This window comes from Oncorhynchus tshawytscha, unplaced genomic scaffold (genome assembly GCF_018296145.1).
Source record: "Oncorhynchus tshawytscha isolate Ot180627B unplaced genomic scaffold, Otsh_v2.0 Un_contig_3117_pilon_pilon, whole genome shotgun sequence".
Lineage (NCBI taxonomy): Eukaryota > Metazoa > Chordata > Actinopteri > Salmoniformes > Salmonidae > Oncorhynchus > Oncorhynchus tshawytscha.
In genome coordinates, this window is record NW_024609468.1 from 177501 (window position 1) to 183602 (window position 6102).

The 6102-nt window shown below is 44.0% G+C and overlaps 1 pseudogene; it reads right to left on the minus strand.

Moving 5' to 3' along the window:
• LOC121844925 overlaps positions 1 to 5255 on the minus strand; it is a 46395-nt pseudogene extending 41140 nt beyond the window's left edge.
• Positions 5256 to 6102: the final 847 nt, after the last annotated feature.

Genomic DNA, 6102 nt, shown 5'->3' on the forward strand with positions numbered 1-6102 from the left:
CACCAGCTAATATACACCACACCATACCAGCTAATATACACCACACCAGCTAATACACACCATACCATCTAATACACACCACACCAGCTAATATACACCACACCATCTAATACACACCACACCAGCTAATATACACCACACCAGCTAATACACACCACACCAGCTAATATACACCAAGCCAACCAGCTAATATACACCACACCAGCTAATATACACCACACCAGCTAATATACACCACACCAGCTAATACACACCACACCAGCTAATATACACCACACCAGCTAATATACCACACAGCACACCATCTAATACACACCACACCATCTAATACACACCAGCTGATACACACCACACCAGCTAATACACACCACACCAGCTAATACACACCATCCCAGCTAATATACACCACACCATACCAGCTAATATACACCACACCATCTAATACACACCATACCAGCTAATACACACCACACCATCTAATATACACCACACCAGCTAATACACCACACCAGCTAATATACACCACACCAGCTAATACACACCACACCAGCTAATACACACCACACCAGCTAATACACACCATACCAGCTAATATACACCACACCATCTAATACACACCACACCAGCTAATACACACCACACCATCTAATACACACCACACCAGCTAATACCACACCACTAATACACAGCTAATATACACACCACACCAGCTAATATACACCACACCATCTAATACACACACCAGCTAATACACACCACACCATCTAATACACACCACACCAGCTAATATACACCACCAGCTAATATACACCACACCAGCTAATACACCAGCTAATACACACCACACCATCTAATACACACCACACCAGCTAATATACACCACACCAGCTAATACACACCACACCAGCTAATATACACCACACCTAATACCAGCTAATATACACCACACCAGCTAATACACACCACACCATCTAATACTAATACCACACCACACCACACCAGCTAATATACACCACACCATCTAATACACACCACACCAGCTAATATACACCACACCATCTAATACACACCATACCAGCTAATATACACCAGCTAATACACACCCACCAGCTAATATACACCACACCAGCTAATACACCAGCTAATATACACCACACCAGCTAATACACACCACACCATCTAATACACACCATACCAGCTAATACACACCACACCATCTAATACACACCACACCACACCATCTAATACACACCACACCAGCTAATATACACCACACCAGCTAATACACCCAAAGCTATATACACACCAGCTAATATACACCACACCAGCTAATATACACACCACACCAGCTAATATACACCACACCAGCTAATACACACCACACCAGCTACCAGCTAATATACACCACACCAGCTAATATACACACCACCAGCTAATATACACCACACCAGCTAATATACACCACACCAGCTAATATACACCACACCAGCTAATATACACCACACCAGCTAATATACACCACACCAGCTAATACACCAGCTAATATACACCACACCAGCTAATACACAGCTAATACACACCACACCAGCTAATACACACCACCAGCTAATCTAACACCACAACAGCTAACACACCACAAAGCTAATACACACCAGCTAATATACACCACACCAGCTAATACACACCACAAAGCTAATACACACCAGCTAATATACACCACACCAGCTAATATACACCACACCATCTAATACACACCACACCAGCTAATACACACCACAAAGCTAATACACACCAGCTAATATACACCACACCAGCTAATATACACCACACCAGCTAATACACACCAGCTAATATACACCACACCAGCTAATATACACCACACCAGCTAATATACACCACACCAGCTAATATACACCACACCAGCTAATATACACCACACCAGCTGATACACACCACACAGCTAATACACACCATACCAGCTAATATACACCAGCTAATATACACCACACCAGCTAATATACACCACACCACACCAGCTAATATACACCATACCATCTAATACACACCACACCAGCTAATATACACCACACCATCTAATACACACCACACCAGCTAATATACACCACACCATCTAACACCACCATACCAGCTATATACACCACACCATACCAACTAATATACACCACACCAGCTAATATACACCACACCAGCTAATACACACCACACCATCTAATACATACCATACCAGCTAATACACACCACACCATATAATACACACCACACCAGCTAATACACACCACAAAGCTAATACACACCAGCTAATTTACACCACACCAGCTAATATACACCACACCAGCTAATACACACCAGCTAATATACACCACACCAGCTAATATACACCACACCAGCTAATACGCACCACACCATCTAATATACACCACAACAGCTAACACACCACAAAGCTAATACATACCATCTAATATACACCACAACAGCTAACACACCACAAAGCTAATACACACCAGCTAATATACACCACACCAGCTAATATACACCACACCACACCAGCTAATATACACACCAGCTAATACACACCACACCAGCTAATATACACCACACCAGCTAATACACACCACACCATCTAATACACACCACACCAGCTAATACACACCACACCATCTAATACACACCATACCAGCTAATACACACCACACCATCTAATACACACCACACCATCTAATACACACCACACCATCTAATACACACCATACCATCTAATACACACCACACCAGCTAATATACACCACACCATCTAATACACACCACACCAGCTAATATACACCACACCATACCAGCTAATATACACCACACCAGCTAATATACACCACACCAGCTAATATACACCACCCCAGCTAATACACACCACACCATCTAATACACACCATACCAGCTAATACACACCACACCATCTAATACACACCACACCAGCTAATATACACCACACCATCAAATATACACCACACCAGCTAATACACACCACAAAGCTAATACACACCAGCTAATATACACCACACCAGCAAATACACACCACAAAGCTAATACACACCAGCTAATATACACCACACCAGCTAATATACATCACACCAGCTAATACACACCAGCTAATATACACCACACCAGCTAATATACACCACACCAGCTAATATACACCACACCAGCTAATACGCACCACACCATCTAATATACACCACAACAGCTAACACACCACAAAGCTAATACACACCATCTAATATACACCACAACAGCTAACACACCACAAAGCTAATACACACCAGCTAATATACACCACACCAGCTAATACACACCACAAAGCTAATACACACCAGCTAATATACACCACACCATCTAATATACACCACACCAGCTAATACACACCACAAAGCTAATACACACCAGCTAATACACACCACAAAGCTAATACACACCAGCTAATATACACCACACCAGCTAATATACACCACACCAGCTAATACGCACCACACCATCTAATATACACCACAACAGCTAACACACCACAAAGCTAATACACACCAGCTAATATACACCACACCAGCTAATATACACCACACCATCTAATACACACCACACCAGCTAATACACACCAGCTAATACACACCACAAAGCTAATATACACCACACCAGCTAATACACACCACAAAGCTAATATACACCACACCAGCTAATACACACCACACCATCTAATATACACCACACCATCTAATACACACCATTCCATCTAATACACACCATACCAGCTAATACACCCCACACCATCTAATACACACCACACCAGCTAATACACACCATCTAATACACACCACACCAGCTAATACACACCACACCATCTAATACACACCACACCAGCTAATACACACCACACCATCTAATATACACCAACACAAGAAATGAGACGGACACTAAAAGCGGTTCTCACCTTCATAGTCTTGGCTCCCTCCACCAGACTGCCTCCTAGGAAGGTGTTGTACATGATTCTGCAGAACCCTCTGGAGACGCTGAAGGTAAAGTGGAACAGGCCCATGATGACGGACCAATAGAAGGAGACCAGCGTCATCACCATGTCCTTCACTGTCATCTTCTTCATCCTCTTCATCTGCTTCTTCAGGCTCTTCATGGACAGAACCTGTAGAGGAAAGAAGTTCTTGGTCGTCTTTAAATGGATCGACTGGCTGTAGATATGTACTTTTGATAATGTCAAATGAAATACATTTACATTCATCAGGAACATGACGTTGTAGCGTAGCGCCATCAGGGCGGTCCGGACCGTGGTCACAGAGAAGAAGCCCATCTCAGGGCTCTCCTCTTCCGGCTTCTCCTTCTCGCTCTCCTCCTTCATGGCCGACCGCTCTCCGATGTCGGACATCTGGGCGGCCAGCTGCATCTCAAAGATGGTGTCCTCGCAGAAGTTAACGAACAACTCCATCTTCTCCTTTTCCCCGCCCTCGTTGACCACGTCGAAGATGAACTGGCGTTTGGACTCTTTGACCTGGGGCTTCTCCCACTGCGTACGACTGGACTCGCTGATCTCGAAGTAGACCCTCTCGATGCGCTTGGCACTGCCCATGATCTCGATACGGCCCAGGTACGGCTGGAAGTAATTCAGCACACTCTCAGCCAGCTCCAGGAAGGTCTGCAGGCGCGTGTCGTGGGGCATGTGTTCAGACAGGTTGGTCAGAAGCACGGCCACGTTGAAGCCGATGTCTTTGGCCGGCTCGTGGAAACGCTCCACAAACTCCTCGTAGTCCAACAGCTCATTCTCGTCAGGCTCAGCACAGGAGAGCAGGAACTCCGTCTCAGACTGGGTATAGTGCTTGTGGCTCTCCATGGCTTTGTGGAAGTCTCTTGGAGATGACCCCTTTACCATCCGGGTCGTACTCCTTTATAACAATAATAAAACATTTCACTGCATTTGAAAGACACTGATCAAGACATGTACATTAAAAGTACATTAAAAGTACCTTGAAGGCGTCGGACGACGTCAGGTCTTTGAGTTTAAGGAACATGTCGAAGAACTTGAGGATCATCTCCACGTTGTTGGAGGACTCTACTAGCATGTCGACCATCTGCTTCCCGATGGTTCCGTTGACCACGTTGCCTTCCAGCATGGACAGCAGCATCACAACCATGTCTTTCTGCAGATCCATCAACTCTTTCAACAACTCTATCTGGCTCGAGTCCTGAAGGAAGGACAACAACAATGCACTTAGAAAACTGTTCAGAGCATCAAGAAAACATGGATGTGGATATGCTGCTGCTGCTGCTGCTGCTACACCTACACCTACTACTACACCTACTACTACACCTACTACTACTACTACTACTACTACACCTACTACTACTACACCTACTACTACACCTACTACTACACCTACTACTACTACTACACCGGCTACTACACCTACTACTACTACACCTACTACTACACCTACTACTACACCTACTACTACACCTACTACTACTACACCTACTACTACTACACCTACTACTACTACACCTACTACTACACCTACTACTACAACTACTACTACTACTACTACACCTACTACTACTACACCTACTACTACTACACCTACTACTACACCTACTACTACTACACCTACTACTACTACTACTACACCTACTACTACACCTACTACTACAACTACTACTACTACTACACCTACTACTACTACACCTACTACTACTACACCTACTATTACTACACCTACTACTACTACACCTAATACTACAACTACTGCTGCTACTACTACACCTACTACTACTACACCCACTACCACACCTAATACTACAACTACTGCTACAACTACTGCTGCTACTACTACACCTACTACTACTACACCTACTACTGCTACACCTACTACTACAACTACTGCTGCTACTACTACACCTACTACTACTACACCTACTACTACACCTAATACGACAACTACTGCTGCTACTACTACACCTACTACTACTACACCCACTACCACACCTAATACTACAACTACTGCTGCTACCACTACACCTACTACTACAATTACT